We start from the raw sequence: 11,401 nt of genomic DNA on the forward strand, positions 1-11,401 counted from the left end.
AGATTAACCGTGTAATGCAAAGTTAATGTATCATTACTTTCCTACATTTTAAACACAAAAGTCTAGAAATGTGCAATTACTGTAAATCAAGGTCTTTGGTTCCATGCTAGCTAGCACAGTCTGGCAGACAGTGCCCCCCAAGTTAATAATCTGAAGGTCCACTTCCACTTTGGTCATCAACTTAGCATGTGACACTAACAAAGGCATTTAGGTGTTAACTCCATTTTCACCTATTAAAGCGAAACAATGCATTCAAATAATTTCAAGTTCCCCCGCAGTTTCACAGGAAGGTTGCAAATATTCATGAGAGGTAACTCAAAACTCTTCCTCACCCTCAGAACAAAAATCCCACTGCAATCCCCAAACCAGAGGGATGCCATGTCCCCTGAGATAACTCACCCACCTGAGTCAGACTGCTGAAGAACCAGTTAAATATTGGTTTAACTCTTGGTTTAATAGAAAAGGACATCCCAACCAAGAAGGAAGGAACTAAGTCAAGAAAGGGCTAAGTCTGGTGACCATGTCCCTCCTGGGTGATGGGACCCAGGGCTGCTGTAGCCTGGGCTGCTCACAAGGGTCTTCAACAGTTTTTTGTTTGTTTGTTTTTGTTTTCGTTTTGGCTGTGCTGCACGGCATGTGGGATCTTAGTGTCCCAATCGAACCCTCCGCCCTGCAGTGGAATTAACTATACTTCTCTCCGAAGAGCTATGCCAAGGATGCAGCAAACTGCTTCTTCAGTTTTCAGAGCATCAGAATAGAGAATTCCTGTCCCCAACCACAGAGTCCCATGTCCCTTCCCAGAGCCATGGGCCTATATCAGCTGATTCTCTGAGTTTGCTCCAAGAAAATAACTTCCGGGAGATAGTAATAACTATTCTGCAAGAAGAGGCAAGGGAAAGAGGCCCTGTGATCAAAATATTTTAGGAAATTTTTTATTAAACAAAATTAAGGGAGGAATATTTTGCTTTTTTTTTTTCACTGCAACACTTTTCAAGGCCTAGATTACACTGTCATAGTGACTCTCCAGTGTTGTATAATATGCAGGATTTCCAGAACTTATTTGATATTAATTATGAGAATTTCTGACAAATTCTGTACTGTAGTAGTCTCCTAACTTCCAAGTACTGTGGACTCTTAATCTGAACATGGATATGATAAAAGCTTCAAAGGACAGTTGTGAGAACTAAAAAAAATAATCCACAGCAGCACATTGAACAGTACCTGACACACTGTCAACACTCAGTAAATGTTGGCTATTGTCCATGTCCAAAAAATAGAGTTTTCCCACAAATTTAATGTAATACCTTATAGTTATGTTTATCACTCTTGTACTCTCATCGACCTAGGGAAATGTCATAAAGTACCAGAATAAACAGGTTCATCTACTTTAAATTATCAATTTTGCTTTAAGATTTTGGAATCAAAAAATGAAGTAGTTTAACTTAAAAGTAAATTTAAATATATGTATTTTAAAGAAACTATTTTGGGGGCTTCCCTGACGGTCCAGTGGTTAAGACTCCACACTCCCACTGCAGGGAGCACGGGTTCAATTCCTGGCTGGGGAACAAAGATCCCACGTGCTGCACAGCCAAAAAAAAAAAATAAGAAAGAAAAAAGAAAATATTTCAGAATAAAACGCAAACTCTTGTGAAATTCAGAAAACACAGACATTCAAAATATATCCTGCCTGCAGGAGGCAGCTTTGAGCAAAGCCCCAGAGCACTTGAGCCATCCTTCCCCTTCCTCTGACATGAGGAGTCCTTTGACAGAACCTCTGAGAGGCACTGCTCAGGACTGAGCCCTATGCATAAACTAAGCAAGGAGAAAAGAACATGTGCTATCAAATATGGTTCAGGATTCAAATATATTTTAATATCTTATTCTTTTCATACTCTGAGAAACCATCTGATAATGTGATTGTTTTATAAAATAAAACTCTTCAGATAATATAAGGATTTTATAGCTATTGCACAGATTTAGTAAGCAAAAGACTTGCTAGCATGAACTAGGTTCAACCCAAACCACTGTACAATTTAATTCAACACAATATTCCTCTGTTTAAAGTGCGTGTAATTGCCAATTTATGTAGTCACAAAGACCAAAGATTTGCTAAATAGAGTTCTGCAAACAAACATAGTACGGAAAGCTTTATCCCCAAGTACCATACACCAAGAATGAATGAAACTAATCACTAATCAATCATGTATCTAATTCATTCCAAGAGCTTCTTTCAACTGTACAATTATTCAGTGAGTAAAATCAAATCCACTTCTGTTACTATTTCTCTAGATTTTATCACTATGAAGTTTTTAAAAATCCTTACAAACTCAAGAGAATGTATAAAATGAAATTGACATTATCTTAAACAGTATTAGATCGTTATTCCCTCCTCTTTTATAAAGATTTCCTTTATGGAGAGTTATTCTTAAATATCACTGATTTTTTCTGAAACTTTCCCCAAGTGCTCTTTTCTACTTAAAGAAGTCTTTATTTAATGGACGAACAATATATAGCACTGCCCTCTGGGGGTGTGTTTCAGTTAAAGACATTGTACGGTAAAAATTCATTCTGCAATCTTTTCTCAAGGTGAGATTTTTAAGATGCACATTGCTACATAGAGATAGATCTATTTCCACTGACCGAAAGAAAACGTTCATGATAGAGGTTGTTTCTGGGAAGCTGGGAAGGGGACTAAGACAGGGCATGGCAGACAAAAGGCATGTGAGCTTTGTTTGCAGTGGTTTATTTATTGTACTAAGTACTGAAGTAAATCTGACAAAATGGCAACAATTGTTCATTGTGGATGGTGATTTCCTTGTGCTTTTCTGCAATTTTTAAATTTCTCAAATTTAAGTAAATATACTAAAGATTTTAAAATATATTCTTATTTTCTTACCTAATAAAGACAAATTTTCCCCTTTTTATAAGAAAATCTGGGTTTACAAGATGGCAGAGCCCTTGATTCAGCTCCCTCCTTCCCTCCTTTCCTTCAACAACTATTTTTTGAGTCTGCTCTATGGTTGGCACTGTCCTACGTGCTGGCAAATACAGGAGTGAAAAGGTAGAGACCCATCCTCAGTTTACCCTCCAGAGTGGGTAGACTGACAATGAACAAATTAAATAAGTAATTACCTGGTATTTTAAAAGGTGATAAATACTACTATAGAAAGTAATAGAGACAGAGCGCTAGGGGTGGGGGTGGTCAAGAAGACATCACTGCAAAGGTAACATCTGAGAGGCTGAGAAAGAGAAGGTGTGAGCCATGTGGTTACCTACGAATAAAAACATTCCAGGCAGAAGGGAAAGCACATGCAAAGGCCCTGAGGTGGGAGTGTGCATGGAGTGCTCAAAAAAAACAGCAAGGAGGCCAGTACGGCTGGAGTGGAATAAGCAAGGGGTGTGTAGCAGGAAATGATGTCAGATACGTAATATGAGGGATGGGGCAGGTGGCTAGAGGGAAGACCAATTGCATAGGAAACTCAATGCAAATTTGAGCAGTAAAGTCCACTCGAACCTCTATGTCAGTGCTACTGAACACGTAGCCAGCAGACCAGCAGTGTCAGCATAACCTGGGAGCTTGTCAGAGATACACAGTCTTAGATGTCACCCCACACCTACTGAGTCATAATGTCTGAGGGTATTTGAACTCTTAATGTGATTCTTATTCATGCTACAGTTTGAGAAACTCTCTTTGTAATAAATAGAAGAACCTGTCAGGGACTTCCCCTGTGGTCCAGTGATTAAGAATCTGCCTTCCAATGCAAGGGACACGGGTTTTATCCCTGGTCGGGGAACTAAGATCCCACATGTTTCAGCGCTCTGGAACCCGCGCTGCAACTAGAGAAGCCCACACGCTGCAACGAAGCGAAGACCCAGTATAGCCAAAAAATTAAAAAACAAAAAATTTTTTAAAATAAGAAAAAAGAACCCATCAATCTTAGCTTGAAAACTCCTGAGCTAAAAATTCAATTCTGTTCCTTACGAATAGTCTAACATTAAACTAATTGCACAATCTGTCCAGTCCTCAGCTTTTCTCGTCTGTAAAGCAGACAAATTCATGTCTGTCACCTTTTTAACAAGAGACTTCCTTTGAAATGTTTTAAATCAAATTTTATGGTAAATGTTAAAGAAATGTGGTGACTGTGAATCTCTTGACAAATGTCAGTTTTTGTTATTATGAACCTGAGCCTCCAAGCCCATCCACCCTCAGGGGTTTGCTCTTTTCCTTGGGACCCCCCCCCCCCAGTGAGGTTGGGTAAGTTAAGACTTGCACATGAAAGGCTTACAGTGAGTCTGCTCTGGTTTTGTTAAACCTGGCAGGGAACCTCAGCACTTGAGACTGCAGCTGGTGTAGTGCTATAACGAAATATATGGTACCTGTCCTCATTTTGGCAGGCAAGACCCTCTCATCCAAGCATTTCAGACTAGGATAATGGGACAACAGAGATGCTGGGGGATACTTAGCCCATAACATTCCATCACTCTTTTTACCCCGAAGTATTTGCTAGGTTTTATGCAAACAACATTTGTTTGCTGCGACTTGGTATAGGTTGTGGGGAGAACATTGAATTTGGAGTCAAAAGAGAAGGGCTCAAGCCCCCAGGTTTACAACTTATAAGCTAGGTGACCCAAAGAGCTCACATCACCATGCCAGCCTGCCTTCCCTGTCTGCCCCCCAAGTTGGTGGGAGGTTAAGCAAGATGATGTACATGAAAGCTCTCTGAAAAAAATAAAGCAGCATAAAAGAGAATAGGACATTGCTATCATATCCAGTCAGTCAGTCAATAAACATTCAACAAATATGTACAAAGTCCACAACATACCTGGCTCTCTGTTAGGCCCTGGGGCACAGCAACGAATGACAGACTAAAATCACACCCCATGTGGCACTTATATTCTAGTATGAGAAGAGAGAGAACAAAGGGCAACATAAACAAAAATATAGTTTTTCAAATGGTGATAAGCACATTAAAGAAAAATAATGAAGAAAAAGGGGAAGAGGAAATGTTGCTGGGGAAGGGGTTATGAAGTCAGAAACTGTGGTCTCCTCACTGAGAAGGCAAATTTGACCAAAGACCTGAGGGGATGGGGTCCACCTTGGAAAAAGAGCATGTTCAGACCTATTCTAGACTTAGTTGGTCTTTATACATCTGTGATTCATTCAGAATCCTTGCAGAGTTTTCCTTATTTGTTAATATTTCTTCCCTCTTGTATCATTTGTAGTTAGCTATTATCTGTGCCATGAGTAACGCACACAAAGGCACAAACTCAAGCCAGGTGAACAGCTTATTTGAGAACTTATTTGTTTACTGAGGTCTCTGGGACAGTGCCTGGTTGTTAAGTGAACCCTTCTTTGCAAACCCCAGAAACCTGCAACTTTCCCTCAATGTAAGAATGGGAGTCACATACTCTATAGATCAGAGACAAACTCTATGTCTGCCTTGTTTTTATTGTTAATATGATTGTTTTCATTCTATAATTAGCTCCCAATTTGCTGAACACCTATTATAGACTTAGTATTTTGCACTCGTAACAAGAAGAGGAACAATTATTGTTTTATAAAAGAAATTACTATAGCACTTTTACACAGTAGGGGAGGGACAGAATTTATGTCAGGATAGATAGACTCCTAAGTGCATTTTTAGATTCAACAAAGGTGGACTCCAGAACCTAGTGTGAAATGGAAGTGTTAAATGCATAACATAATCAATTAAGAGAATGTTTCTGTTTCTAGTGGCAGATGTGCAGACTGGGGTTCAGGGACCAGGAAACATGAGGATCTAAGAGAAGATGGAAGGGACTGTGGGAGTGAATGATCAGAGGGGCTGCCAGAGTTGAAGAAGCAAGAGAGCACATGAGAATCCCCTGGGGCCAGAAAGGGCAGGGAGTTCAAGAACAGTCAAAATAAATATTTCATTTTAAATGTTTTTTAATTCCATGCTATAGCTCTTCTCCATTGTCTGAGTCTGCAGTAAAAGCAACTTTCTGATATTGCCTTTAAAGACTGAAAAATGAGGGGCTACATCTGCAACAGCATCTATGGAAAACAAGATGGCAAACAAGGTGTTAGCAGAAACCACAGTTGAAAGCAAGAGACAACCAGGCAAATGAGAGTCCCCTCCACCACACCCCCGGAGAATCCTTGGGAATCTGAGAAAGGCGTGGGTCTTGCATCAATCCAAGGGATGGTAGCTCAAGTTGTTTTACATTTACCTTAAAGTTGAGGTAGGTCTCAGATTACTGGAAGGGATAGCGACCAGACTGTCTCATTGCACAACTCCAGGGGCCACCATTCACATAACCGTATCTGTGAGATGGTAGCCTTGTTGGGGACACTCAAGTTACACATACATCATCTCATTTAATCTTCAAAACACTCCTGGAAGAAAGGTATTATTATCCCTGCCTTTCAGATGAGGAAACCGAGACTCTGAGAGATAGTCATTTGTCCAAGTTATCAAGAGTATAGGTGAAATCAATATTGAGATTCAGTTCATCCCAACCACAAAATCCATTCTAATTCCATACATCATCTAGTTCCATGAAGTGGCGAATGGAAGCAGGTCCTCCACACACAGTGCTTTGTTTCCACTTTAGAACTACACTCCTCCACCTAAAGCAAGAACCTACAGAAACTCAAATGGACCCCAAAAATCCACTAAGTTTGAACCATAGCACCCCAGTTAACACAAACTTATGCAAACCTGTACACATCACGTCTGGAAAAAAAAGGGCAAAGGTAATAGGCAGAAGTGTAGAGGGTTAATAATTGAAGGGAAATCACGGCATAACACCCCACTTGCTTCTGCCTTATTTCCAAATCTAAACATCATTCCACTTTAAATATATAATGCAGTTTCCTAAGGCAACTCCAAAGAATCAAGTGTACTCTCCTGTTTCTCTTTCGCCTAAGAAAGCCGCAAATGCAGTTCATTTTAAACATCACCAAGGTTTTAGACTGACTGTAGCCAATCAACTCTCAGCACCAAAGTAGTTCTGAAAGCAAGTCAAGTCTTATTTCCCTGGAGCTTTTCCACCTTCTCCATTATCTTCTCACCAATAACAGCCCTGATATCTTCCATTTCACCTCACAGTCAGTGCGTCTGGCTCTGTACACCACGAAACCAAGCCTTCTCTGCATTTCCATTTTCTTGTTTATATCTTCATTTTCATCCAGTCTTTAGACCCTCTCTATGTGACTCAACCCTCAATCAGACAAACTTTGCTCTGCTTCTTTGATGCTGTGAGTCTAGTGAAAATCAAGTGGCTACAGACAAGGGTTCTATTGTCTGTCACTCTAGTTAACCAGCAAAGAATTTAGGCTTGTGACAAGTTGATTCCTTAGGATAAATGACATCATGCCATGTTCCAGAGCACTCACTCTAATGGACTCCGTGACCCTGGTTCCAGGGAAGCTTGTCCAGACTTTAGTCATGATCTGGGAGATTTTATCAAGGAAAGACAGGAGGCACTATTAGTGATAACTGAAAAGGGGCAACCCTTTTTCCCAGGCTGGTTCTCAGTTATTCCTAGCCCCTCGAAATGAAAGTACCAGATCTTACAGTAACTCTTGCCTGTTGTTTGGTGGGAAAAATCTGTTCCGAGAGTTTGTTTCCCCAGTTAATATCTGCAACATAAAAAAAAAGGAAGGAAGTGGGAAGAAGAGCAAAAGGATGTTTTTCTTTTCTTTCACACAACTGTTGTTGACAATCTAGGTTTTCCTCTGCTATAATAATCCAAGCCATGAAGCTCCTCCCACACTATGGGGACATTTCTGCAGGGGCTCTCACCTTGATCACCCGCCACCCGCACAGATCTTTTCTATTTCAGTTCAAGTTGACAGAGAAGTCATTATATCCCTTTTCTAACTATTCTCCACTAGAGCTGGCTAGTGAAAAATACAAGAAGCACTTTGGAGGCTGAGGGTGTTCCTGTCTCCGAAATTTACTGGCCCTCTATTCTGTGGAGTGCAGTGATCCTGGAGCTAATCAGAACTCGGTGGTGGGTAGATCTGTTAGAAACCAAACTGCTTAAGGCAAAAAGGAAATGTATTGGTTTGTGTCAGTGAAAAGCCTGGGGTAGCTCTGGACTGGCAAGGCTGGATTCAGGTGCTTACCTCTCTCTAACCCCATCTCCCCACTGCATGGCAAGAAGGCTGCCAGCAGCTCCACATCCATTTCTGTTATCTCATAAGACCAATGGAAAGAGAGTCTCTTCCCAAAAATTTCAAAGAAAATCTTAGGACTGTATTTCATTGCCATGACCTGAGGGGGTAAAATGTCTAGACCATGTGCCCACCCAGGAGTTGACAGTGAGATTATAGACTGAACCACATAAACTGTGAATCATGGAGAAATGCTCCCAAATGAAATCAAGTTGTTGTTACCAGAAAAAGAGCGAGCAGGTACTGGACATACAAAGACAATAAACGACTACAGGGAGATGAATGAAGGTGAACAATCAACCAACCAACAAGCATTTGATCATTTCCAGCTGACCCTAGAATTTGTCAAGTGCCCCATACTCAGGGTTTTGGACGATGCGCAGAACCAGACGGTAACAAGGGGAAGGGAACAATGTTAGAAGAGAAAGAACATTCTTTGTTGAGGAGCACAATCACACACCCAGCCCGAAGTCTACCACCTTTCGTAGAAAACCAAGTGGAATGACTACTCTCCCTCTTCCAGCCACCCTTGTTCATCCTGAGACTGCAGAATAGAGCTTTTTTATTGCTGTTTTCTTTTCCCTTCTAAGTTGTCCTTGATCATTATCTAACATTCTTTTAAAGTAAATCCCCTCTTTATTGATGGTGGGTCAAGCAACAAGATCACGGGCAAGTTCAGCTATACCAATAACTAACAGAATTTTAAATTCAGAACTATAGAATAAACACCTGAAACCAGTCACATCAAAACAAAGTCAACAGCACCAGAGCAAAGATCAAAAATCAACTGATAGGGCTTCCCTGGTGGCACAGTGGTTGAGAGTCCGCCTGCCAATGCAGGGGACACAGGTTTGTACCCCGGTCCGGGAAGATCCCACATGCCGCGGAGTGGCTGGGCCCGTGAGCCACGGCCGCTGAGCCTGCGCGTCCGGAGCCTGTGCTCCACAACGGGGGAGGCCACAGCAGTGAGAGGCCCGCGTACTGCAAAAAAAAAAAAACCAACTGATAATCCAGATTTCTCACTGTATAAAATTGAAGGAGGCAGAAACAAACACTGCAATTTGCCCCAGATGTTACATCTCCTTAAAGATGACTTTTAGGTCCCACACACTCGGTAGGGGATGGCCCCCATGTCCACAACTGCATTGAATAAAAAAGAACCGAAAGATATGGTTCCAATCATATACGTGGTGAATGGTTATTAAGAGATCCAAAACCTAAACTGATAGAAAAATAGAGTTGACAATTATGGTGACTATTCTAGGAACCTTAGGCAGTCGATGAAGGAAGAGTTATTTTAGGGATCCTCAGAGTGATCCAGGAAGGTCTGTCACACAATATGGGATGAGTGTCAGTGTCATTAGTTACATCTGATAGGATTCTTTCATTATAAACTATTGAAATTCGCTCTGGCTTGCTTAACCAGAAAGAGGATTCATAGAAAAGCTGCTCACAGAATTGAAAGAGTAGCTAAAAAATGGATGCAGAAGGGGCAAGAATAAAGATTGCTCCAGGGATCAAGGCAGCAGCAGCAAATTGATATCCTGACAGGGCACAGCTTGGGTGAATCATCTCCAGCTGCTTTTCAATCCAGGTGCTATTCTGCTCAAGTTTAGTGTCTCAAGAGAAAAACTGATTAGCCCTGATTGGGTCACATGTCACTACCCGGCTACAAGGGGGTGGTAGTATGGGGGGGAGGGGTGGAAGACCTCTAGATTAGCTTTTCCACCAAGGCTGCACCCAATGTGGAAAAGATAATTCCAGAACACCATCAGAGAACTATTAGCTGAAGAAAAGGGCAGTGGTGCTCAGCAGAAAAAGAGAGAGAAAAGGAAGGGAGGGAGGGAGGGAGGGAGGGAGAGGAGGAGGGGAGGGGGAAAACCCTGCAGCATATGTAGTCCTTTATTCCTACTCCATAACCTCCCTGTTTACTTCTTCCACCTCTGTAACACAGAGATAATCATACTACCAACCTCCCAAAGTACTGGAGAATTAAACGAGATAATATCTTGTATGTAGTAAGAAGTCCATAAATTTCAGCTTCTTTTTAATTGTTGCTATCATCATTATCTCTATTCATTAATCACATGAAGTTCAATTCACCAGTGAGCAACGCCTTGGAGGAGGAAGGGGACTTTGGGGAGGCAAGTGGAAGGGAGGCATTCCGGAGAGTGTGGAAAATCAGGAGGATGGTGACCTGGCTGCAGGGAAGGGGCAGCCAGGGGACCAAAATCCTTTGCCCTTCAAGGTTCTCTGATGGCTGCTGTTGAACACAGCTGCCTCCACATGAACCCTCCAGGTGATCTTAGGGAATTGATGATGAAAACACTAACTGAATCAGCTTTTGTCTAGAATGGCTACTGTCACATCACAGTCAACAGCATGGGCTTGGGAGTCAGACCTCAGCTTGAACCCCAGCCCCACCTCTAAATGGCTGTGTGTCCTTGGGGAAATTACCAAATCTCTTTAAACTGTAGTTTCCTCAATAGTCAAATGTAAAAACAAGAGTACCTTTCCCATGGGTTATCGTGAGAATTAAATGAGATAATGCAGATGTTGTATTAGCCATATGATTAGTATTATTAATAGACTATCTGTTGTTATGAAGAAGGTAGGAACCCCCAACCAACCCTTAGAATGGAGCATGGATAGAAGAATAACAAACATATCTAACACCCAAGTCTGGGAACTCCAAGTTCTGCTGAATTTGCTATGCTTTCGTTTGCCCTGGCATATTCTTATTCTTTAGTTTAATTTGCCTTTGGGTGAGTTCAACACACATATATTACCTTCTATAAGGCGCACACGGGCCTGGGCACTGGGGATACAAGGACGAGCACCACACACTCCTTGCTCTCAAGTAGCTCGTGGTCTTTCAGGGTGGCATACAAATGAAAAATTATAAAGGCATGCTAAGTATTCAGACAGGGACCAAGGGAAGTCCAGAGGAGGGGCAAAAATTGGGTCCAAGCAGACAATTTGAGAAGTTCTACCACAGGAAATGACCCCTGAGCTGAGTCTCAAAGGAGGAATAAAAGTTAGCCAGGTACCAATGTTGGGAAAGGATGCTCCAGGCAGGAGAAGCAAAGGCCCAGGCACAGAGGAGTGACACTGCATGGGGTCTGGGGAATCACACGCAGTTAAGCATCATGTCAAGTGCAAAGCACCGCATATGGAGGCAGGAGAGATGGGACACTTTCATGTCCTTCCTGAAGACACTTCTATGCCACAAAGCCC

The sequence above is a fragment of the Lagenorhynchus albirostris genome, chromosome 2 (genome assembly GCF_949774975.1).
Source record: "Lagenorhynchus albirostris chromosome 2, mLagAlb1.1, whole genome shotgun sequence".
NCBI lineage: Eukaryota > Metazoa > Chordata > Mammalia > Artiodactyla > Delphinidae > Lagenorhynchus > Lagenorhynchus albirostris.